The sequence below is a fragment of the Notamacropus eugenii genome, chromosome 2, assembly GCF_028372415.1.
Source record: "Notamacropus eugenii isolate mMacEug1 chromosome 2, mMacEug1.pri_v2, whole genome shotgun sequence".
Lineage (NCBI taxonomy): Eukaryota > Metazoa > Chordata > Mammalia > Diprotodontia > Macropodidae > Notamacropus > Notamacropus eugenii.
Window position 1 is genome coordinate 230545724 of NC_092873.1, and position 27355 is coordinate 230573078.

Below are 27355 nucleotides of genomic sequence, written 5' to 3' on the forward strand. Positions count from 1 at the left end.
AGCCCCATAGTCTATCTACTTCACCCACAGTGATTGTATGGAAGAAGACCAGAAAGACCGAGATGTGTATAGAATGCTGGACTTTGAAGAGAAGAATTAAGGTAGATCTATGCATGCACTTTGGACAATAGCATTAAAGTAGATAGGTTCTGCTCAAGATGTCCTGACCTATCTGATAGGCAATCATTGCTTTCAAGATTGGACCTGTATAATGGGTTGAGTTAGTATGAGCATATCACCTAGCAAAGGAGGAAAAGAGCTTTCATCTACTCACCAAATTCTTGACAGTTTAAGTATGTACCATAAGGTATGTTGAGGGTACTTTCTACTTTTCAATGGTTTATGGAGGAAGTATTTAGAGATATGAACTATCTGGAATTGTTGGGGTGCTTGTATGGCTTTGTCATCTTGGGAAGATGTTGGGAAAACATGAGAAAAGACTCATGAACATGTTAGATCAGCTGTAAAATGATGAACTGAAGCTGCCAATTAAATGCCATTTCTATAGAACCTCTGTCAAGTATGTGAGTCTCATTATGTCTCAACTTGAAATATTGATATAGAGAACAGAGAAGCACTTTTCTGCTGACCATATTCAAAGAATCTTCAAAAACTAAAGACTGCTAGTATTTGTTGGATACGATCAGAAATTTTTTAACTGTTATTGATGAATCATTCAACAATCATGTTATGTGGATATGCTATTGAAAGGAAATGACCCCTTTAATAACACCAGGAGCTCATTGATACAAGAAGTCTATCAGGCTTTTGAGTATGCAGCTCAACTGTTTTATGTATATCCCTGGTAGTTTATGCAGATCCAAGCATGGCCTTTGGGTCATAAACTGAAACCGACCTAAAAGATTTAGATGAAATTTTATCAAAAGCATGATGGTTACCAGAAACCTGCTTTGTTTGCCAGGAGACACCTTATTGACAGCTACATACATAATTCTATATCCAAACTGAAGTTCTTGTCTCTTATTCCTTGCCTTTCTTTATATCCCCTGTACTTTGTGCTTAGCACAGTGCCTGCCACACAGTAAATTCCTAAAAAATGCTTGCTGACCAACTGCTGACTAAAGTAGGTTGTTCCTGAAGAAGAGGCAGTATTTTGACATTCAGAGATAATGGAAAAGTATACTGTATAAAAGGAAAGTTATACAGACACAAGAGAGAAAATCATAGGCCATGTTTAGGAGATAGCAAGTTGTCTAGGGTCATCTGTTTCTAAATAGTATTGAATTTTTTAGTTCAAAGCCCTTTTCTTTGCTTCCATGCTGTTTATAAAGGACATTTCCTATAAGGAGTCAGTTCTGGGGAACATCCCAGGAGTTAAAGATCCTATAAAAAGACACAGGCCATTGAGGAGTGGGCTGCAAGCTGGTTTTAGGAGTCCTGGATGGGAAGATAACACTTTGACATTGTAGCACCAACTGTTTGAAATGTCCTATCTATACTATACCAAGCTTGAACTACAGTTTCTTCTTTTACTCCTGGAAATGGGTCCATGGAACAGTAAAGATAACCTATAGGGTGACAACCATAGTTTAGCTACAATTCCCAAGAGGCTTTGCTTGGGCCACTCACTGCTCCACTTTCATTTAATGTCCTCATATCTGATCTTTTTGATGGGAAACAGGGCTGGAAGTGAGAATGGCGGATGACTTTCTATGGGAGCTCAGACTTGTAGAAAGGTTCCCTTTCTACATATGCCCCTACTGCTGTCCAGAGGTAACAGTGATTCCTTACCTATCTATCTGACTTTCCTATTACTTACTTCGACAGGAAGAAATAAGGTTTTAGTCAACTGTCAGCCTCCCATGGCCATGCAACAGAGGTTCTCTGTTTTAAATAGGAACTGTTGTTCTTTGTGGTGTTTTTCTTTTGGAAATTGTATCTTGGGTCTTCTCTCCATCCATTAGAGTTCCATCTGTTTTACAGACTTTTTTGAGAGGTGACACTGTGGCCATCAGAGTACTATGCATTCATTCTCATGCCTCAAGACTGCCCATGAGGTTGGCAAAGGTGGCCAAATTATGAAAGAGAACAGATGAAATGACACAGAGCTTTTTATAAGCTAGATGAAGAGCTGAGTGATGGGCAACATTTCTGCCTAAGAAACTCAGGGGGAAAAACATTTGCACAAGGATGGAAAAACAGCCTGACAGTAGCAAAGAAAATCCTGAAGTTGGTTCAGGTTCCTTTGACCATGTGTCCACATGATGGAAAACAACTGGATTGAGAAGGGTGAATGTGTAACCCTTTGTTCTTGGGATTCGTGGGGACTAAAGAGCACACACAACAGCTAAGCAAACAGAATGAGTTGGGAAATTGTCCATTGGAAAAGCAGATGTGTATTTGTGTGCTTGTGTGGTATATAGTTTGGCATGTATATATTTAGATATATACATATGCAATAATAACTGGAATTTATATAGTGCCTTAAGGCTTGCCAAGTACTTTAAATACATTATTTCATTCAAGCCTTCAACCTCACAACAATCCAACAATGTAGGTGCCATGGTCCTTATCCCCATTTTAAAGATGAGAGTTAGGTTTGGAAAAGTTAAGTGAATTATTTCCCAGAGTCCAAATTGTTTGTGATAAAGATGGAATTTTAACTCTTCCTTACTTCAAACCCACTACTATACCCCCTATACATGTTCAATATTTCTAATAGAATACCATTGTCAGTATTTTTGCTAAAAATTCTCCTTATCCTGGGGGAAAATCTTGTCCATATCTTTGCAGAAATCGTCCACAGAGAGCCCACCCAACTCAAAATACCAGGAACCTTCCAGACCTCTTGACATAATTGGATACCAATGGAGTACCCTCACTTTCTATCATCTGCCCTCTCTTTCTCTCTCGTGATCATCATCATTTACTTTTAGTTTCCTACTTTTTATTATTGAAGTAACAATATTTTTATTAATCTGCCCTTCCAAGTGCCACCCTTTTTCACTTGACTAAATTTAAAAATAAACAAATAGACCTGAAAAACAAACCCTTTAATACCTGTCTAGCAAATACATAGTCTATATAGCAAAACTAATTCCCATATTAGCCATGTCCAAAATTGTATCTTTCTGTCACTTCTCTGATATGTAACAAGTGGCATATTCTATCTTCATTCTTTTGGATTCATGGTTGATCACTATATTGATGAAGAAGAGCTAAACTCTTTTAATGTTGTTTTTCTCTTATATTGTTGTTATAATTGCATAAATGGTTCTCCTAGTTCTGCTCACTTTGCTTTTCATCAGTTCATAAAGATCTTCTCAGTCTTCTTTGAAATTGTTCATCACTTCTTTTGGCATAATAATATTTTATTATTATAAAATAACATGCAGCATAATAACATACAGCAATCTGTTTAGCTTTTCCCTAAGAGGACACATTACCATAGTTGTCAATCTGTGGCTAACATGAAAAGAACTGCAAAAAGTATTTTTATACATATAGATTTTTTTTAAATTCCTTAGGGCAAATAGGCTTAGTAGTAGTATAGCCAGGTAAAATGGTATATATAGTTTAGTAGATTTGGGGGCATAGTTTCAAATTGCTTTCCTGAATGGCTGGATCAATTTACAACTCCACCAACAGTGTGTTTGTTTTCTTACAGTCCCTCCAGTATTTATTTTCTTCTAGTCCTCTTTCCCAGTATGATGGGTGTGAAGTGCTTTGTGTTTCTTTAATCATTAGTGATTTAGAGAACTTATTCATATGATTATTAATACTTTATATTTATTGTTTTAAAAAACTTCTTGTTCATATCCTTTGACCATCATCTACTGGGAATGACTCAATCTTATAAATTTGGATCAGTTCCTTATATATGTTAGAAATGAGACTTTTATGGGAAAAATTTCCCTAAATTTCTTGTTTATATTCTAATGTTTGCTATATCAGATCTGTTTGTCCAAAAACTTTTAAATTTTATATAACCCAAATGGTCTGTTTCATCTTGTGTGATCCTATCACCTAATTAGTCTATAAACTCTTTTCCTATACATAGATCTAAAAAGTAATTTCTTCCTTGCTCTTCTAATTTTTTATGATGTGACCTTTGATATCTAGGTCATCTATCCATTTGAAGCTTATCTTGGTGTAAGGTATGAAGTGTTGGACAAAATCTAATTTCTGCCATATTTGATGTCCAATTTTCCCAACAGGTTTTGTTAAGTGGAGAATCCTCCTCTAATTTTTATCCACTTTGCTATACCATAGAAACTATACATTTATCAATAAAATATGTTAGGGTAATTTTTAATAATGTCCTATATGCAATAAAATAAATTTTTAAGCAGTGAAAAAAATGACATACTCACTCATGAATCTCTTCATGCCTTGAATGAATGAGCATTTATTAAATGTCTACTAGGTGCCAGACACTACGCTAAGCATAAGGAATATGAATACAAAAATTACACAGTCCTTACCCTCAAGAAACTTACATAACAAAAGGAGGATAAAACACATTTATAAGGGAACGGTGTCCAGAGAAGGGAGTTTTGGGTGAGATAGTCATAGGGCTTGTGAGTGGATCCTAAGTTTAGAAAATGACCTCATCCTCTTTCCCATTTAATTTAAGAAATATTCATTTGATTACTCTTCCCAAAACAAAAGCAAAAAGTAAAAAGTGAGGGGAGGGGAAAGATGGAAAAGTGATATGAGCAGGCAGCAGATGACATGTTACAGTGCCAGATAGGTCCTAGTCCGATAGATGGCTGGATGGGATTTTAAGCTTGGTTGAAAGCCACCTAGAGGTAGAACAGAAGTTTCCAAACTTATTTGCCTCCTACCCCTTTTTTAAAAAAATTACTCAGCACTCCCCTAGAAATGTACTTTCTTTAACCTCTTAACAGTTTTTTTTTTTAATTTGTGTCATTTCAAAAAATGTAATATTTTTAAATGACATCTTAAATTTAATAATTTGTTATTTATTTTTATTACATTATTATGATCATTAAATTAAATATAGATAAAATTAAATTATTAAAAATAATAATTTATGGTGACACAATATTGCATCATGTAACCATATAGTATCATATTGTAAACAAGTCATTACACACACATATTTCTGCAGATGCATGCTGGAACTCTCAACAATGCGCAACATGCTCATAAGCCAACATTTGCTTTTCAAAACCAGCACTTGGCAGAGTTGACCACTGATCAGTTATAACTTGCATTTTGTGTGTTTATTTAGAAAATAATATAATCACTATGACTTTAAGTCTGTTACACAACACATGAAACATGTACAAATATCTTTTCAAACTGTTCTTGCGTTCTCTTCTTTCCTTATGCTTTCACTACCCCCTTATTTAGATTCAGCACCTGAGGCTACCACCATTCTCCCGAATTGCTTCAGCACCAATATAACATTGTCAGATGAGGTTTTGCTTACTCATTCACCAATGAGGCTAGCTCAGCCCCAGGGTGGAGTCCCCAAATGAAAGAATTAACTCCACCTTCAGCCCCCCACCCCACCCAGTAGGGAAAGTCTCCAGCTGTTCAATCTTTCTCCCAAATGCTGCAGTAGCTGGAAGGAAGATTGTGCAATGAAATGATGTCAGGTCAACTCAAGGAAAAAAGTCCGACCTCAGTCCATTTCAGACCACGTGGGGCTGCATCTTCTTCCTCTGAAAGACATGAACTAAGAAGGCTCTTTTCCCTTAAATTTTCTGTAGAAAAAACGGTCAACTCACCTAAACTCATCAGGCCAAACCAGGGATTAAAGGTGAGGAGGGATATAATTGTACACAAAGAGGGCATTGCTTCCACTTAATGAAGTATCTTGGGCAGTGGTGTTGGCTTTTGACAATTTCTGAAGTGAAAATCTCATGCTGAAAATTTAACAGTTGCCTCTTCTGAGCCAGTTTGAGTTGGTGCCAACACACTCCTGGTCTAAAGTTTGGGTGCATTTTATTAAGAAAATTTTACAGTGAAAATAGTTCCCTATTTCTTAATGAAAATGTCCAAAGTGTGTCTCAGCTCTCATCCCCTATGACCAGGGTAAGTCTCAGCCAACAGGCAGGTAGATTCACAGATGTTTGTCCCATCCCCAGCAACTGGATTTGAATTTAATGTTCCTGATTCCTTGGAGCAGTCACAGAGGGTAGGACCTGGAGTTAGGAAGATTCATCTTCCATCTGGCCTCAGACACTTATCAGCTATGTGACCCTAGGCAAGTCACTTAACCTTGTTTGCCTCAGTTTCCTCATCTGTAAACGAGCTGGAGAAGCAAATGGCAAACAACTCTAGTATCTTTGCCAAGAAAATTCCAAATAGAATCACAAAGAGTCAGACATGACTGAACAACCGCTTCCTGACTCCATGCCCAGAGCTCTACACACTATACCATCAAGCTGTTTCTCGGTTCAAATCTTCCCTCAAACACTTATTATCTCTGTGACCCTAGACAAGTAATTTAGGCTCTCTTAGACTCAGTTTCCTTATCTTTGAAATAATAACAGTACCTACTTCATACATTGGTGTGTATAAAGATCCAATGGTTATGAATTAGACTTATAATTTCATTGATTGGGAAAAAAGTCCCATTCCCCATCAATTCTAATTTGGGGAGGAAAAGAGGGAATAAGCATTTATATAGCACTGACTATGTTCCAGGCACTGTACCAATATCATCTCAATTGATTCTCACAACACACCTGCAAGGCAGATGTTGTTACTATCCTCATTATACAGATGAGGAGTAGAGAGCTTGAACAATTTGTGCCCAGGATCACACACTACTGAGTGTCAAAGGGGGATCTGGAAGAACTTCTATCCCCTGAGCCACCTAGCTGCAACTCCCTGAGGCTGTAAACTGAAGAATCAAGTGATTTGTCCACATGGTATGTACTTGTATCAAGGTAGGACTTGAACCCAGGATTTGCTGTCCCACAGGACAACTCTTTATTCATTTTGCAACACTACTTCTTTTGAATCAAATGAGCTATATTTCAAGCACTTTTTTAAAAGGGACATATAGACATCAGTCATTTTAGTAAAAACAAGCAGTTTGGAATCAGTCTTTTCCTGCTTTGAAATTCCATGATCTCCAAGGAATTTCCTTCCAGTGCAAAAGAAATAGTCATTTTAATTTTATAAGAGCCTCCAGGATCATATATGGTGTTCAAAGCCCTTCGTAACCTGCTGCTCCCCTTTTCCCAGCTTCTTATACCTCTCCCCACCCACAAGTACCTATAATCCAAATTGCACTGACCTCCTTAGTCTTCACACTAAACGGTTCATCTCCTGACTGAGCATTTTCATTAGCTTTCCCCTATGCCTAGGATCCTCTATCTTCTCAAACATTTCCTGGCTTTTCTGACTTCCTTTAAACAGCAGCTGACATCCCATCTTGTATGGAAAGCTTTCACCAAACTCCCTTAATGCTAGTACCTTCTCTGTGTTGAATACCCCCAATTTATCCTGTATATAGCTTGATTATACATAGTTATTTGGATGTTATCTCCTCTATTAGTTGGTGACCTCCTTGAGAGAAGGAACTATCTTTTGCACACAGCAGATGCATAATAAATGTTTATTGACCAACTGACTAAGAGCTAAATTATCTCAATGGCCCCTTGAAGTTGGAGACCCTGTACAGTGGCTTTTAAAATCATTAGCTTACTCTAGGATCTGTCAAATTTGCCTTGGGTCAATATACAGGAAACCTTTCTTTAGACTTACAAATGCATGATCATTCAGCTCCCTCCCTTTTTAGGTCCACATATCACAAAGCAAAAGGGAGGTTTGACCATCCTTTAATAACACCTCTACACTGTTAGCAAAGTACATCATAAAACTGCTATTTGTTTACCTTTGTGGGTCCTCATATAAATGGAGTCAATTCCACAGAGTCAGTTAGACCAGCAGCAGAAAGGGTAGGTGAGTTCCACACATAATCAGGAATTGTCATTGCACTGGCTTCATGAATTTATAAATCATTTCTGTTTGCTAACTTCCTGTATTATATTCAGCTTTATTAAATTCACTACATCAACCAAGTCAGCCATCCCCAACTGTGCAGACACTGAGAAGATCACTCATTTTTACACTTTTAATTCATTTTTACCTTTTATTTATGTGCTCAAAGCACTTCAGGGGGAGGAGGGGAATATAGAAGTTAAAATATTAATTTTCATTGAGAAACTGTTAAATCAAAAGCCTAAAATGTAAATTCATGATATGGCGTAGCAATAATTATGTGATCATTGTTTTTGTTTTTAATAAATTACACTTCCACATTGCAAATGAGTCTTTTCTTTTTAAATCATTTTTGGTTTTCAGAAAAATTGAGAATCCAAAGACACATTAGAGGTCATGTAGTCTAATCCTCTCATTTTACGGGCAGTCTGACTGAGACCAGAGGCAAAAAAGGAATTGTGTCAGATTACACAGCTAGGAAGTGGGAGAGCATAGAATATTGATTCCCAGAGCTTATTTCCATGGCACCATGTTGATTGCCTAAAATTGAAGTCTCTGACTCTTACAGCCTTGGTTAGCCCTGTGATTTCTTCCTTAGATATCTCCTAGGAGAAGGAGCTAAGCCATGACTTTTAAAAGTATTAGCATAATAGCTGGAGGGAAAAAGCAGAGCTAGGAACAAGTGAACGGCGTATTACCATCATTATTGATGCAGGGGGTGACATTTAACTAGGATGACTAAGGCAGAAAGATCACTGAAGTATAGAGCTGGAAGGCACCTCAAAGGACATCTAGTCAGCCAGTAAATAAACATTTATTAAGCATCTATTATACATCAGACCACTGTGCTAAGTACTGGGGATACAAATCCAAAAAAGAAAGACAGGTAAAGAAACTAAGATCTAGACATGATAAATAGCTAAGATCACCCATATAGTAAGTGTTCCTAGGGAAAATTAAGCCTGGGCTCTTCAACACCAGAGCCTAGAGATATCCTGCAGCTGATAGACTATTAGGCTGACTATAACCCAGCTGCCTTTGAGCAGACTGAGCACCCTTTGAGAATAAAAACACAACTTCTAGGAAGAAGATTAAGCTCCGAGGGTTGACCTACCTGCCTGACCACTAGATTTGCAATTACCCTGTCTGTATTGTGCCTTCCTGAAGATTCCTTCTGTGGAACGAGTTCATCTTCTTCTCTTGGATTACAAGACCCCATTGTCTCTCCAATAATGTACTGGCTAGCCTTTAGATTATGTCTTCTCTCCCACCCTCTCCAGCCTCATGTTCGCCTTCCACCACACAAAGATTACTCTTAGACCTGGAGATTTTCCTAATCACCATCACGTTGTATTGCTACAGGAGATGATCTGTGATGTTTTAAATGTCAGAGTTCCTCAATGAAGACAGTCAATATGTCAATAAAGGCAAATCTGTGGATGATAAAGTAATTCAGGGATACATACATACATACATACATACATACATACATACATACATATATATATATATAGCTCAGTCTGCATATCTGATACTACGATTGTCCAAAACTCTTCCCCATTCAACTTAAGGTCACAGTAAGAACCTCTAGTCACAGCATTATATATCTAAAGCTAGAAAAGACCTTCATCTAGTTCAGTTGAGGCCCAGAGAATTTAAAAGACTTATCAAAGGTCACCCAGTTAGGTAACCAACAATGCTTGGATTTGAACTCAGGTCTTTTGACCTGGACTCTCCTCTGGTATAACTGAGAGACAATCCAGCTCCTCATCCACAACATTTTATCTGTTCTGTAGCTTTGCATTGACTGTCTCCCATACCCGAAATGCTTTACCTCTGCCTTTTAACTTCCCTGGCTTCCTTCAAGACTCACCTTCTTCAGGAGGCCTTTCCTGCCTCCCTTAGCTGCTAGTACCTTGCTTTCTGAAATTTCCTTCCATCCGTTCTGTATATATCTTGTATGTATTTTTATGTTGTCTCCCACCATTAGAAGTGAGACGTCCTTGAGGGCAAAGACTTGGTTTTTTGCATTTCTTTGTATTTCCTGTGCTTCTTAACTAACTGTGAAAAATGGATGAGTAGAGAACACTGCACTTGTTTCCCACTTTCACATATGCTGTGACACAAGAACTACCCCCTCTCAGAATTGAAAGGGAAAAGAGTGTACCAGTCATGACCTGACACTGTGCTAAGAGCTATTTCACATCTCAGGAACAGGATGGGAGGTTGACAACAAAACTCACTTTCATATTTCTAGTGCTGTTAGAAATGCCAGTTATAGGAGTCACATACACAGAATATTCACAGTAAGCTTTCTGACTCAGCCATGGCTACCTCAAGCTATACCCCATTCTGGGCTTTCAGGCTGCTTAAAGGAGCCTCAAGAATCACTTTCATCTTTTGTGTCATTTTTCTTTCATTTAATTTGTGTTTGGCCCAGACCTGTGATTTCATTGGTATGTGGTTGTTCTGTCATGCTATACTCTTCATGACCCCATGGTCTATATTATCCATGGAGTTTTCTTGGCAAAGATGCTGCAGTGATTTGCCATTTCCTTCTCCAGTGGATTAAGGCAAACAGAGGTTAAGTGACTTGCCCAGCTAATAAGTGTCAGAGGTCAGTTTTGAACTGAGGGCTTCCTGACTCCATACTTAGCACTATGTCCATTGAGCCATCTGGCTGCTGCTTCACTGGTAAAGTGAACTGTTAATAGGGAAATACCTTCGGCTGATCCATATAGGCACCTGCTCAGTATTCCTAATCTCTTATTGTATTTAAGAGCTACCTAGGCACTGAGAGGTTTTGGGTATTGTCTGGGGTCATACAATGAGTAGGTTTTAGAGGTTGGGCTTTAACCTGCCTCTCTCAGAGAGACCATCTCTGTATCCAATATACCAGGCTGCCCTTGTATTTTATTTATTTACTGTTTTAATTAACCAGTAAGTATTTATTAAGCACCTACTATGTGTCAGGCATGACATCCTCAAAAAGTCTAAGCATTTTAACCTGTTTTCTCCATCTTCCTGCCTGTCTCAGAGAAAGAGGTGCCTCTACTCTTTTCTACCATCTCCCTGGATCCTGTTCACTTCTATCTTCTCTAGGGCTTTGCACCCAATAAGCATCTTCTTTATGCATCTTCAGGTTCTCTCACTCCAGCGGCTCCTTCTCAGCTCCCTCAAAGCCCACTTAAATCTTCTAATTCTAAAATAACCTTGCATTGAGATTTTTATCCCATTCATCTTCTACCTCATCACCTTCTTCCTCTTTAAGACCAAACCTCTTTTTAAAAGCTATCTTACTCCATTGCTTCTACTTGCTTCCCCTCAGTCACTTGGGACCTATCTTCTATCCTTTCCATTTTAATGAAGCTCTTTTTTAATGAAGCTCAAAGGTCACCATTGATTTCTTCCTTGCCAAATCCAAGGACCTTTTGTTTTTCCAGTCCACATATCCTCCTTGCCTTCTCTACAGCTTTATTCTTTCTCCTTTTTGGTTGTTATCTCCAACTGTACCTTCTCTGTCCCTTTAGCCCCTCTTTGAAGGGTATAAAAACTATGAGTCTGCTTCCATGATTGTCTTTGGTCTAAGAAAGACTGCCAAATGGCCATCCTTTTATTAATAACTTGATGATCTTATTCATAAAGTGATTAAATTACCCAGAAATTATGTCTCTCAAACCTTTTTAATCACCACAACTCTATCTTTAAAATATCTCTTGTATTTTTCCCTTCTAATCTAGGCTTGCTTCCTCTCTACTATCATACAACATAGCTGGACTCTTACAATTGCCTCTGAGGCTAAGTGGCACAGTGGAGAGATTGCTGGAACTATAGTCAGAAAAATCTAAGTTCAAATCTGGCCTCAGACACTTATTAGCCATATAACTGAGCAAGTCACTTAACTTTGTCTCAGTTTCCACATTTGTAAGATGGGAAGGATATGGCAAAACAGTCCAGTATCTGTGCCAAGAAAACTCCAAATGGGATCACAAAGAGAGACTTAACTGAAAACACATAAGCAATAACAACACTAGTGTGACCTTGGGTAAATCATTCAATCCCATTTGGCCTCAGTTTCCTCATCTGCAAATTAAGAGGTGGGACTAGATGGCTTTCAAAGTAACTTCCTGGTCTAAATATGTGATTCAATGACCCTCAACTCTGTATTTTAGGGTAAGTTACCTTTGCACAGTGGGATAACATTCTCTCTGGGATAGCCATACCCCATTCCAATAAAAGAAATTCCTGGTCATGCCAACTTTCTTTCTGTAAGGGAGGAGGAGAAGGATGTTGATGATGAGGATGATGAGAAGGATAATAAAGATGATGATGATGCGTCAGAGTAAATAAATATTTATTTAGTGACTACTGTGTGCCATTGTGCTAAGTACTGGAGATACAAAGAAAGGTAAAAAACAGTCTCTGTCTTCAAGGAATTCACAATCCTATGAGAGAAAACAACACATAAAAAAGAAGCTGAAAAGGAAGGTAAGGGAAGAGTACCAGTGTCGGAGGATGACGGAGTCCTGAGTCAATGGTGGAAAATGATCCGTGGAAGTATGAGTTATAGAGTTCATTTTATCTTACAAGAAGATGAGTTTTGGAGATCATGAAGTCTAGGAGAGTAGCTAGGTAGGAAATAAGGTGAATGTCCTGAGAACACTCTTTAAAGAACGGAAGCTCTAGAAGCAGCTCTCCAGTGTGCACCTCTCCAACAAAAGGAGGGAGGGGGTCCCAGGGATAGGGGATACTCAGGGGCTGTGAGCATCAGAATTGATTTGGTCATGTGGAACAATAAGTTTCTGGAGATCATGAAATTCAGAAGAGCAGCCAGATAGAAAATGAAATCTCAGATAAAGCCATCTTGAAGGTGAGATTTGAGCTAAGTTTTGAAGGAAGACAGGGAAACTATAATGTTAATTAGAGAGTTACAGATCTTCCCCACCCATTAATGGGCCTGCCCATTAAGGGAAGCTTGATTAGGGGAGATTTATTTTGTGGGAAGGCCTACACCTTTTGTTAATTTCCAATGAGGCACTGGTTCTCAAGGGTTATGATACCCTCTGGTTCTGAAAAGTGAATATATACTCTGAGGTGAGGTTTTGTTTTGGGACTTACTCATAGGAAGTGTTTGTTTGGCCTGGTGAGATTCTGGGTAGCCACTAAGGAGTCTCCCCCACTTTGAAAACCTAGATGTTGGTCCTTCTCTCTCTGGCAACTTTGTATGTATGCAATGGTGAGACAGTTAGATCTGTCTGTTGATCTGTAATGAATGTATTTCTTATGGTCAGACAGTTGGAAGTCCTGTCTGTTGGTCTTTATTTCTCTGTCTGTATTTTCTCTGAAGTTCAGGGTGCTGACTTTTTCCCCTGAACTAAGTGAATGATATATGTGCTTGATTAAAGTAGATTGTTGACCCCTCAAAAGTTGCTTTCCTTTTAGAAAAACAGATCTAAGAATCTGTACAGCAGGCCCTCCAATATATACCAGGGTCCTTGCTGTTACTGAAACTAAGAGGTAGGTAAGTGAGGAAACTATTCCAGGCATGAGGAACTGTTGCAGCAAAGGCACTAGGATCAGAGATGGAGTATAGTATGAGAGAAATAGCCCATAGACCAGTATAGTTACATTGTTGAGTTTGTGGATGAGATTAAAGCATAAGAAGAACAGAAAGGTAAGAAGGGAACAGGTTACGAAGTCCTTTAAATGCCCAACAGAAGAGTTTATATTTATTCTAGAGATACTAAGGAACTACTCAAGTTTACTGAGGAGTTGGGTCATATGGCCAGACCTACACTTTAGGAAAATCACTTTGGCAGATGAATGGAAGATGAGGAGATGAGGCAAGGAAACCAATTAGAAGGCTATTGAAATACTCCAGGTGATTTAATTAAGGCCTGAGCTAGGTGACTGTGTAAGTGGACAAAATGATATATACATGGGAGATGTAAAGGTTGAAATGGAAAGAGTTGACAATGGATTGGAGATGTGGGATGAGAGTGAGGAGTTAAGATGGTGGGTGACTATGAGGATGGCAGTACATTTGACAATAATAAAGAAGTTCAGAAGATGGGAGAGGTTGGGGATAAAGATAAAGAGCTCTCTTTTAAACATATTGTATTTGAGATGTCCCTAAAATATTTAGTTTGACATGGATATGCAAATTTGGAAGTCATCTGCTTGGAAATGATCATTGAACTCTTGAGAGCTGATGAGATTGTCAAGTGAGATAGAATAGAAGCAAAAGAGAAGAGGGCCTTGGGGGACATGAAAAGTTAGTGGTTATAACATGGATAAAGAACCAACAGAGGGTACTGACTGAGGAATGCTCAGACAGGTAGGAGGAGAACCAGATGAGAGCAGTATCTTAAAAACTTAGAGAAGAAAGAGCATCTAGGATAGGGTAATTGATGGTATGAGATACAATAGAAAGACTGAGAAAAGTATACTGGATACTTCTGAGGAAACATAATACTGCACAAAAAGTAGGATGAGGAGGAGGAGAAAGAAGAAGATGGTGGGTGGGGATAATGGTGGTAATAGTAACTTACATTGATAAAGTTTTTAAAATCTATAAATTATCAACTGAGATATGTTGCAAGTATTAAATCCCTTACCTTTTAACATGGATGAGTCATAATATATCCTATTGCATTCACGATTCTACTGCCGTGGGGGAAATGATTTCATGCTGCTACCATAAGACACCAAAGCTTTGTGGCAGCAAGTTAAATCACAGTTATTTCCTTTATATTTCTAATATCTTGCCTCATGCTCTGGTCCTGGCCTACCCAGCATCACTATGCTCTCATATCTGGATCCTTCTCTCCTATAGAAATACAAATTCCCAGCTCAGTGACACCTTTAGTTTATGCTTAGTTGGCTCTGTATTTGGGCTCTTCCTGAGCTCTAACGATAGCCTTAGAGAAGCAACATGGTACAGTGGATGGAAAACTGGACTTGGATACAAGAAGACCTGAGTTCAAGTCCCACCTTAGATACTTATAAATTGTGTGACCTGGAACAAGTAATTTAATCTCTCTGTATATCAGTTTCCTCATATGTAAAATGAAAGGTTTATATAATATCTAAGATCTACCTCTAATTCTATATCAATGTTCCTATGATACCTATTGACATGTTTTTCACACACTGCTTTATTCACGCCATATAGGATATACAATAGAAAAGTCCTTTAAGTTAGATAATGCAAAGATTATTACACTCATTTTACAAATAAGGAGGCTAAAACTAAGGGAGATGAAGTTATTTGTCCATGCTTACATGGCTGGCAATCAGTCATGCTGATAGCATAACCACCATTTGAGTGCATCCAAGAATTTGGAAGTTCTAGTCCATCAGCCTCTGGTACTTTGGATCATTTCCCTGGGATATTTGTCATGTGGATACTTCGGTATTCTGACAGGCTCTTGCCACTTGCATTCTGTCATGCTGTGATGGAGCACATTTTCATTTCATCCCATCAGATTTCACTTTAGTGACATACTGTAAATTAGACCCTGGTTGCAGTGAAGTCTGTCCAAGATCGTCCCCAGGCCAAGAATCAATGTAGAGCCAGCTTGGGCTGATGCAGCCAGGGGCATGTGCAGGGCCTTCCACTCAATTTGAAGAGTGTATGATTTGATTTGCTTTTGTAGTGGAGAGTGAACCAGATCATTTGCATTGTAAATAAAACTTCTCATCTTGATTTCCATCACTTTTGATTGCTTTTGGCTGCTTTGCCTGCGTAATTTAATCATGGACCATATGAAAGCAGGGAGGACACGATTTTAAATGAGTTTAGAAGAGAGATCAAGGAAAATCTATGGCAATAACCATCAACTAAAACATTTCCATTTTCGGATCCTGTAAGTGCTATGCGGTATTAATAATTATGTTACCTGCCTCTGGAGGTCATATGATACTAAGAATACTTCACTTTAAGTACTCATTGTATTTTGTTTTCCTCAATCATACATAATAGCTTTGGTTCTAGACTAAACAGCTTTTCAAATTGGCCTCTTGAACTCACTCCATGCATATCTCCTGTTGAAATACTCCACTTTCTTCAAGGCCCAACTCAAAAATGTTACCCACTTCCTGGTCTTCCAAGATCAGCACTCCCTTCCAGCTACATATAATCTTACCCATTTCAAGATAGCACAGTGAATCTCCCCTTCCTCTTCTCACAATTTATCCTGATATTGAATACAAAAGAAGAACACCTAGAGGGCAGGGATCGAATCATATCTATCTTTGTATTCTCAAGGCTTAACAGAGTATGTCTCACCCAGCAGGCCTAATGTATGGTAGCTCTAATAAGCAATTCAAGGCCAGGGTCTCACTTTTCCCTGACTGAAACTAGAAAGCAAAGTGTTGTGGAGTTTGTTTTCTTCCGGAATGTTTCTATTTTGTTTTCGACTTAGACAAAACATCATTATATGTTTCTAGAGTTTGGTTAGAGTGCTACAATTTCACCAAGTTTCCTGAAGATACAAAACCTAAACTAGTAAATAGAAGATGTATTCAATTCAACAAGCATTTGTTAAGCATTTACTATGTGCCAGACTTTGTGCTGGGCACTGGGAATACAAAGAAAAAATTAAAAGCAGTTCTTGCCCATGCTTTGTTCAGTCACTCCCCAATGGGTTGGCATCCCTTTAGTTTCCAGTTTTTTGCCACTACAAAATGAGTTGTTTATTTGGTTTTAGTTGGTTTTTGAAGGGGTATGAGTCTAGAAGTGGTATAGCTGGGTCAAACAGCATACATTGTACAGTAACTTACTGTGTATGATTCCAAATTGCTTTCCAGAATGATTGTATCCATTCACAGGTGATCTTGGAGCTACTTGCAGTGAAATTTAGAGGCTTCACATTCCTTTACAGCAATTCCTTCACTGTACTACAAAGGAAAGAGTTTTAACTAAGGTGTCAAAAGATTCACGTTCAAAGCCCATCACTGATGCTTACTACTTACTACTAGTGTAATGCTGGGCAAGTAATTTAATTTCTTTGGGCCTTAATGTCCTCCTCTGTAAAATAAGAGCAAGGAGGGGAGGATTAAACGGGGACTAGAGAACTCCCTAGCCTCTGTTAGTCCTGTCCAAATCTATATCTATGGTACCATGAAAAGAGAACTAAAATATTTAAGAACCCATCTTGGATTACAAGTGCTCTGTTATTTTGCTTTTTAAAAAAATCTCTCCATGCAAATGTTCAGCTATAGCACCTTCCAGCAAGTCACATGTGCTATGAAAGTTAAAAATTTGAAATATGGTCTCTCTTTTGATAGGAATAAGGCTTGTAAACCTCATCTCTGTTCAAAATGGATTATTCATCAAGAACAAGCCATGCCAGCATTTCCTTCAGCTTTTGCATCTACATCTTGGCATCTCCATCTCTGCACTGACCTCCCCCCTCCCCCACCAATGTCTTACTGCTGGCCAAAACCATAGGGTAGGTACGGCATAGCAATTTCTTACTGTACCATCTTTACTCTATATCCTCTAAGCTGCAGCTGAAGCTGCATGCTAGTCTTCTACACAATTAACAGGCTCATTATGTATCTGATGACGAGTTCCAGAAAGCTGACATCAACAAGCTCTCTCAGTTTGGGAACTTCACTTGCACACTTACAAGTTCATTATCATAACAAAATATACTACTGATTAGCAAGATACATATATATATATATATATACACACACACACATATATGCATGTATATATGTGTGTGTATCTATGTCTATCTACACACACATACATATATGTGTATATATGTATGTGTGTGTATATATATACAAATCTATATGTGTGTATATACATATATATATGTATATATGCAAATACACTATGGCAATTCCTGCATAGAATTGTAAAATTTTAAATCTGGAATAGAACCTAGTCCTTTATTTTATCTAATAAAGCAAATATAATAGTACCTACTTCCCAGAATTATTAAGAGAATAAATGAAATAATATTTGCAAAGTTCTTAGTACAGTGCCTAGCATGTAATAGGCAATTAACAAATGTTTGTTTCATTCCTTCCTTCCCTTTTCTCAGTTTGTTCTTCAAACTGGGGAAAGAGTTATTTTGACCAAACAATGATCAATCCCAAGAAAACTTAATCTAACAAAGCATTTCATTTCAGATCATATTAGACCATGAGTTTTTAACATTTTTGTGTAATGAACCCTGGACCCTTTCTGATAATAATATTTTAAGCGCATAAATTAATTGAATCAAATAAAATATGTAGAATTAGAAAGGAAATAAATCAAACTACAGTTACTGAAACATTTATTTTTAAAAACGTGTTCACAGACCCCAGATTAAGAGGCAAAACAGTTAATCATTTAAAATTTTATTTTTCCTGTTGTCAAGGCAATGCCATAATTTAAACTTTTTCCTTTCTGGGTCAAGAGGGCAACTTGATAGGTCAGTGGACAGAGTGCTAAGACTGAAGTCGGGAAGATTCATCTTCATGAGTCCATGGGTATGTGTGCTGGGTGACTTTGGGCAAGTCTCTTAAACCTGTTTGTTTCAGTTTCCTCATCTGTAAAATAAGCTGGAGAAGGAAATGGCAAATCACTTCAGTATCTGCGCCAAGAAAATCCAAAATGGGGCTATAAAGAGTAGAACATGACTGAAACAGCTGAACAAGAACATTCTGGGCCAATACATGTAGCATAAGAGGAAGAGGCCTGGCTCTGGCCCTGGATTCAAATCCTACCTTTGATGTTGTTATTGCATTACTTTGGACCACTCATTGATCTTCTCTGATACCCAAGTTTTCTCATCTGTAAAATGAACAGTTAGACTAGATACTTCCAGCCTTGGAGTTGTGATCCTGTGATCTTCCAACTTGCCTCACTTCCTTCCCCAGAGGGATTCATGTCCTTTTCTTTCCTACTGAAGACTGTGCTCATCAGTGAACAGATTTTCACTGTGCTGCCTGCAGACTAGAACTGTGCTGTTCATCCATTCCATGAGCTGTTTTGCTTTCTCATTGCAGATCTCTTTCAGTAGCTGGGGGAGAGGGAGGGCACATAGAAGGGAAGGGTGTTAAACATGTTGGGAATGATTCTTTCATTCCTACATGGACATCTCCCCCTTCACCACCCTCTTTGTGATAACTTGCTGACCTCGTCTTGATGCCACATCTGGTTGCAATTACTACATTTTGTTAGGCTGACAAATTTTAGTAACATGGACAATGAACATGGTTGCAATTAGAACTGCATTAAAATCTAGAAATGAAGTGCAAATCATTAAACAGAAGCATTTTTCTCCCTCCTTGCCCCTGCACTACCCTTCTCCCTTTTTCCTAACCAAAGAAGTCTACGCAGTATGGTATATCAGATTTGTGGTTGATTTTTTTTTTAAACAATTAAAATAGAAACCATTTCTCTCAATTCCTAAGTCATCTTCTTGCAAAAACAAGTCTGGTAGCCCATAAAACTTAATCACATGCTGCTCAGTAGTTTCTTCCAAACCCTTTTCCCATGTACCTGGTAAACTGTGTATTTTAATGACATTGAATCTCAAAATTTTTAAAAATAGATACAAATATATATCAATATTTCCAAATCTGCCTCTGCCCTGGAATCTAGGCTACTTCTTGTTCATGGATACATAGAAATATATCTTCTTATCAGAGCCTGTCATACCCATGGGTGAAGTGAGCATTCTTTTAACACAATATGACCTGAGTAAACCTCTCTGACCAAAAATGTCTTTTCACAGAGTCAATAAGAATAGGCAGGGATGGCAGCCTAGGGTTCAACATGAAAAAAGGACAAATATTATTTATTCTGACTATATTCTTACTTTTTACAAATGCACATAGATTTAATGGCAGAAAATATGCCCTCCATACAAAGAAGAAATTTATTTTGTACTGAGTTACTTACGAGGAAAGACTCAAAAATTCAAGTGACTGATAATACACAAAAAATACAATTTTTATTTAATGTGGAAACATAACCTTGTGCTGGATGTGTCTCCTCATTAACTTGACATGGCACCAGAAATTCTTTCTAACTCCTTTTGGGTTAAAGAATTATATTAATAGGGGGGTGAAGCCAAGATGGCAGAGTAGAAGGATGGACCTGTAGAAGTTTTCTGGACATAGTCCATAAAATACCTGTAAAAAATGATTCTAAACAAATTCTAGAGCAGCAAAAGTCACAAAACAACAGAGTAAAAGAGATTTCCAGGCCAAGACAACCTGGAAGGACTACAGGAAAGGTCTATCACATTGGACTCAGGGCAGAGCACTGCCCATAGAGAGCAGCCCAGCCTTGGCCTCACGGCTCAAACAAGACTGGAGTAGGCTTCAGGGGGGCAGAATCCCAGGTAGCAGCTGTGGTTCCCAGATTCCTCAACCCACAAATGCCAGAGATAGCTTCAAAGGTCAGTGAGAAAACTCTTTCACCTGGATGAGAAGGGAGCAGGGTCCTGCCCTAGCCCTAGTCCCAGGAGGTGGAGGCAGCAGGTGTATCCATTTTTTGGAGCCCTTGGGCTAAAGACCCCGGAGGAAATAAGCAGTTGATCTGAGTCTCAGTCCTGAGTGGCAGTCCTGGGGTGAGGAAGAGCACTGGCATGATGGAACTGGTGGAGGCTCTGGAGAGGAAATTCTACTCACAGATCCTGGGCAGAAAAGCTTGGAGTTTCTCCCAGACAAGAGCACAGGCCAGCAGAGGAGTAAACTCTTCTTCTTTGATTGTGACACCTTGGAGGAACTGAGAACTTACAGGTCCCTAGAGTATACCCTCCACTTGACAAAGGACTAAAAAGTCAAGTAACTGACTGGGAAAATGCCCAAAAAAGGGAAAAAAATAAGACTGTAGAAGGTTTTTTCTTGGTGAACAGGTATTTTTTTCCATCTTTTCAGATTAGGAAGAACAAAGCATACCATCAGAGGAAGATATCAATCAAGGCTTCTACATCCAAAACCTCCAAAACAAATATGCAATGGTCTCAGGCCATGGAGGAATTCAAAAAGGATTTTGAAAATCAAGTAAGAGAGGTGGAGGAAAAATTGGGAAGAGATATGAGAGCAATGCAAGACAATCATGAAAAAACAAGTCAACAGCTTGCTAAAAGAGACCCAAAAAATGCTGAAGAAAATAACACCTTTAAAAATAGACTAACTCAAATGGCAAAAGAGGTCCAAAAAATCCAATGAGGAGAAGAATGCTTTAAAAAGCAGAATTAGTCAAATGGAAAAGGAGGTTCAAAAGCTCACTGAAGAAAATAGTTCTTTAAAAATGAGAATGGAACAGATGGAAAGTATTGAATTTAGGAGAAACCAAGAAATTACGAAACAAAACCAAAAGAATGAAAAAAATAGAAGACAAGGTGAAATATCTCCTTGGAAAATAGATCCAGGAGAGACCATTTAAAAATTATGGGGCTACCTAAAAGCTGTGATCAAAAGAAAAGCCTAGACATCATCTTCCATGAAATTATCAAGGAAAATTGTCATGACATTCTAGAACCAGAGGGTAAAATAAATATTGAAAGAATTCACCTCCTGAAAGAGATCCAAAAAGAAAAACTAGGAATATACCCAAGTTCCTAGATCAAGGAGAAAATATTGTAAGCAGCCAGAAGGAAACAATTCAATTATTGTGGAAATACAATCAGGTTAACACAAGATCTAGCAGCTTCTACATTAAGGGACCAAAGGGCATGGAATAGGATATTCCAGAAGTCAAAGGAACTAGGATTAAAACCAAGAATCACCTACCCAGCAAAACTGAGTATAATACTTCGGGGAAAAAATAGTCATTCAATGAAATAGAGGACTTTCAAGCATTCTTGATGAAAAGACCAGAGCTGAATAGAAAATTTGACTTTCAAACACAAGAATCAAGAGAAGCATGAAAAGGTAAACAGGAGATAGAAATCATAAGGGACTTATTAAAGTTGAACTGTTTACATTCCTACATGGAAAGATAATATTTGTAGCTCTTGAGACTTTTCTCAGTATTTGGATAGTTGGAGGGATTACACACACACACACACACACACACACACACACACACACATACACACACACATATACACAGGGAGTACAGGGTGAGTTGAATAGGAAGGGATGATATCTAAAAAAATAAAATTAAGGGGTGAGAGAGGAATATATTGGGAGGAGAAAAGGAGAAATGGAATGGGGCAAATTATCTCCCATAAAAAAAGCAAGAAAAAGCTTTTTCAATGGAGGGGAAAAGGTGGGTGGTAAGAGGCAAAAAGTGAAGCTTACTCTCATCACATTTGGCTTAAGGAGGGAATAACATGCACACTCAATTTGGTATGAAAATCTATCTTACACTACTGGAATGTAGGGGAGAAGGGGATAAGTGGGCTGTTGGGGGGATGATAGAAGGGAGGGCAAATGGGAGAAGGGAGTAATTAGAAGTAAACACTTTAGGGGAGGGACAAGGTCTAAAGAGAGAATAGAACAAATTGGGGGGCAGGACAGGATGGAGGGAAATATAGTTAGTCTTCCACAACATGACTGTTATCAACCTATTTTGAATTGCTTGCCTTCTCAGTGGGGATGGGTGGGGAGGGAGGAAGGGAGAGGAGCTGAAACTCAAAGTTTTAGGAATGAATGCTGATTTACATGCAACTGGGAAATAAGAAATACAGGCAATGGGGTATAGAAATCTATCTTACCCTACAAGAAAAGAGAGAAGATAGGGATAAGGGAAGGAAGGGATACGATAGAAGGAAGGGCAAATTGGGGGAAGGGGTAATCAGAATGCACAGTGTTTTGGGGTGGGGAGACAGGAGAGATGGGGAGAAAATTTGGAACTCAAAATCTTGTGGAAATGAATGTTGAAACTAAAAATAAATAAATAAGTTTAAAAAAGGAAAAAAAGAATTATATTAATAATAGCAATGTTGAAATAACATTTTGGATTTTCTTGGCAAAGATACCAATATGGTTTTACATTTCTTTCTTCAGTTCACTTTACATGTGAAGAAACTGAGGTAAACAGATTTAAGAGGATTCTTCCCAAATTTGCAGAGTCTGAAAATTTTGCAAAAGTCATTTCTCATGACTTCACTGTGCAGGTAACTCAAATCTAAATAATTCTTCTGGAAAAATATAGGCAAAAACATTCCCTCCTCCCCATCCCACACAATGGGTATCACCACTGCTCTAAAGTCACTACATGATTGTGCAGCTATTTCTTGGACTCTAACTGGGTAAAACTTGACATAATTGAAATAATTATTTGTCCAAACACTTTATTACTACCATTAGCATACCTGTCACACCAGTAGTCAGGGTACTGTGAGAGATTCTGGAAAAAGTGAGGGTCCCAGGACCCAGGTAGAGATGTAAGTTGCCAAATTCTATGTTGTGGCTTTAACTGAGTAAGGGCTCTTTTGTGTCTTTATAGTACAACTGGTCATCCCCCACCAAGCTGGGGGACATTGTGCTAGACAATTAGGATATAAGTACAAAAGACAGAACAATCCCTTCATGGACGGAATTTATATTCTTTATTAAGATGTAAGCTCCAACACAGAGGACAAGGACTGCTTCCCTTTAGTCTTTGCATATTCAGCAGCTAGCACAGCATTTGGCACATAGTCAGGGCTTAATAGATTTTTATGGAATGATTGATATAGTACTTTCCAATTTTCATAATGCTATACATTAGCGAGGTAGGTACTATAGGTACATAGCTCAGGGTTCCTATTCTAACTAGATCTTCATAATCTTTACTTCAAATCATAGTACATTTCAATGGTAATTTACCTCTTTCACTGTTTGCCTCTACCTACTAGGAAACTGGGAACTTCTGAAGTTAACACAGATATAGGCATTGAGTTTCTCTCCAAACTTAAGCAGACAGACCTTAGAAAGGAAGAACACTGAAAGGTTAAATTGGCCAGAAATGAATAATAAAGGAGGAAAAAAAAACAACAATAACAACAACTTCAGTCACATTCCCAAATGAATAATTGTATTCCTTTTCTCCACAGAGAAAACAGCACCTCCAAAACAGTCATGCTTCCTGTTGGTCAAGATCTACTCTGATACCAGAATCAATCAGCCAATAAATCAGCAAGCGTTTATTAAAGCACCTGTTGAGAAGCAAGAATCGTGTAAGGTCTGAAAGTACAAAGACAAAAATGAGAGTCTCCACTTTCAAGGATATTATATCCTATCAGAGGAGAAAGCATGCATATGTATGTGTATTCACACCTGTATACATACACACATGCATATACTGACACGCATATGTATATATGCATATATGCACTGTATCTATACACACACATATGTGTGTGTGTGTGTGTGTGTGTAGCTATAGATATAGATGCAGAATAAATACTAGTTAATTTGGGGAAGAAGGGTACAAGGGTCTGGGAAGATGAGGAAAGGTTTCACGTAAAGGTGGAATTTGAACTCAGTCTTAGAGGAACTAAGATATTCCACCAGGGGGAGGGAATGTGTTCCAGGCGTGGAGAATAATGGCCAGTGCAAACAAGGGAGTTGGAGCCTTTGATGATACCATCAATGCCATAATACTTTATGATTTTCCCAATTCCATTTTTTTAACATTCATTTTCAAAGTGTTAGTTACAAATTCCCCTTTCATTTTGAATTTCTTTTGTATATTACTTTTTATTTATTTATCTATTTCTTATTATTATTTTTATATTTATTATTATTATTATTAATTTTATTTTATTTATTTAGGAAGCGCAATGAATCTCTCCAGTAGAATATAAGTTCCTTGGGGGCAGTGACTGCCTTTCTTCTGTATTTGTAGCCCCATAACTCAGTACATAGTATATACTTAGTAAATGATTGTTGGTTTTGGTTGATTGGTTCAGCGTATGTAGGTTTGACCTCTCAGTTTTGAAACAATTGGTGTCAGTAGCTACTCGCTGCTCCTTGTTGCTCCTGACTGTTTCTGGTTTCCATGAAGCTCCTGGCTCGGATGGACTTGCATCAGGAAATTGTCGTTGCTCTCTATTCTGCTCATCCCCATTCTGTCCCCAGCATGGGCTGTCTCTCCTGTCTCATGGTCACAAATCTCAGAAGAGACCTCTGTTATTCCTTCACATGAAGATGTTCTTCAATCATGCAAACACAATGAATCTGTGTTGTGGGCACATATTGTCTCATGAAATTGGATTCCTTTATCTTCCAATAAGCATTCTTATTCATCTCCTAGGCATCCTGGAAAACAGTCCTTTTCCAACACAGTAGGAAAAATATTGCACCTGAAAGCAGAGAACCTAGTTTCAAATTCTGTCTTTGCTTCTTATAACCTACGTGGCTAGGGACTGCTCACTAAAACTTTCTGGGCCTTAGTTTTCTTATTTGTAAAAATAAGGGATTTGAATTAGATTTCAAGAAGTCTGAATTCAAGAAGTCTGTGAATTTGGATAGGAAATCATTACACCGCTATTTTTATTAAGCTTGAATTGAAATTTAGCATTTCCCTCGAATATGAATGTAGGCAACAAACATTTATTCTGAGAAAGGATCCAGAGGTTTTCTTATTCTGCCAAAGGAGTTCATGACAGAAGAAAAGGTTAAGAATCCCTGAACTAGATGGTCTCTGAAGGCCTTTCCAACTCAATAGAGTTTATTAATTGGCCATGCCTTTCTCAGCTATCATCATCCCTGCTTTAAACGTGAGGGAAACTGAGACTCAGAAAGATTAAGCAGTTATGCTTAAACAGGTAGTCGGTGCTGGAAATAGGAATCATGCCCAGGAATCTGCCCCCTGCTCTTCCCGCTCAAATGAGATAATCCTTGTAGAGAACACGGCCTGGCACACAATAGGTGCTTAATAAATGCTTACTTACTTCCCCCTTTTCCACTTTTCCATGTTTATTTAAAGAGACAGCTTCTTCAGAAGTGAATGGGAAGGAAGCAATGACTGGAGGAGAGGCAGGTGGTTTAGAAGGACTTAGACTAGTGTTTTCTCAATGGCCTCAAATACATGGCTGTGTCATGAGAATTAACTGACTTTTGTCAGATATTGGTAAATAAGTAAAGACAAGCAAGCCTCTAACATGATCATCTGTCATTGTTGGACAACCACTTTGGGCTAATGGTACTCTAGAGTCTACAACTTACAACATGGAACTCAAATGAATAAAACAGGAACAGAAACTCATTTCCACATCTGGGTAACATCCAGACTTAGGGTAGAGGGAGGACTTTTTTTCTAAAATATTGCCTTTGCACTCTAAAGTCTCAAAGGGATCAGTCATGTTTGCAATTTCATGCTATAGCTTCCTCTTAGTTAATCAATCAACAAGAGTTTATTAAGCATTTACGAGGGGAAGTAAACAAATCTATTTCATTTCTATATTGCTCATCACATTAAAACATTTACCAAGGCAACTAGGTGGTGTAGTGGATAGCAGGCTTGGCTCATTCACTAGCTATGTGTCCCTGAGCAAATCATTTAACTTCTGTTTACCTCAGTTTTCTCATCTTTACAATGGGGGCAATATTAACATCTAATTCTCAGTATTGTTGTTAGAATAAAATGAGATAATATTTGTAAAGCATTTGCAAACCTTAACGTGCAATATTAATGCTATTTCTACTACTAGATTCCACAAAAGTCTGAGGCAAAATAACTCATGGTCTTCAAGTACTTATGGTATTGAAAGAACACTGACATATCTCCCTTTGTCTTCTTTTCGAGAGGTGAAGGAATCAACCGATATGGAATACTGAAACGAACATATTTTTTGGTATGTTGATTGGTTTTGTTAAATTGTTTTTCTCTTATTCCTCTTTTTCTTCTGTTTTAAAATGTCTTTGTTATAAGAGTGACACTCTGGGAGGGAAGGATAAAGAGGGAAATGTATTAAATGTAAAAACAAAACATAGAAAAAATCTATAAAAAGTAAGTCAGAAAGGAGAATGGGAGAGAGGTAGGGAGGAGAGAGAGAGAGAAAGGATAGAAGACAGGAAAAGCAAGAAGGGATAGAAGGAAGAAAGGAAAGAAAGAAACAAAGAAAGGGGGGAAAGAGAAAGAGGAAGAATAAAGAGATACACCAGTTCAGATGTTGGATATAAAAGGAGAAGGCATCAAATTCCCCTTTATCTACTCTGTGGAAGAACAACTTCTGAATTTCTTTTCTTTTGTCTTTTCCTAATCCTCAGCCTTTATCCTGAAACAAACCAAAAAATAATGATACCAGATTTATATCTTGTCTATTTAAACATCATTAAATTTCTTCTTTGCCTCCAGGAGATCAGAAAGAAAAATTCTCCTTCCCTCAGGACTTCTCTTTTGTACTGATCAATTACAGGTTGGTTTTTCTGCTGTTAATTTTGAGATGCCTTGGCTGAGTCAGAAATTTTGATTAAAATTTATGTTTTATCACAATTTTCCATGACTCATCCA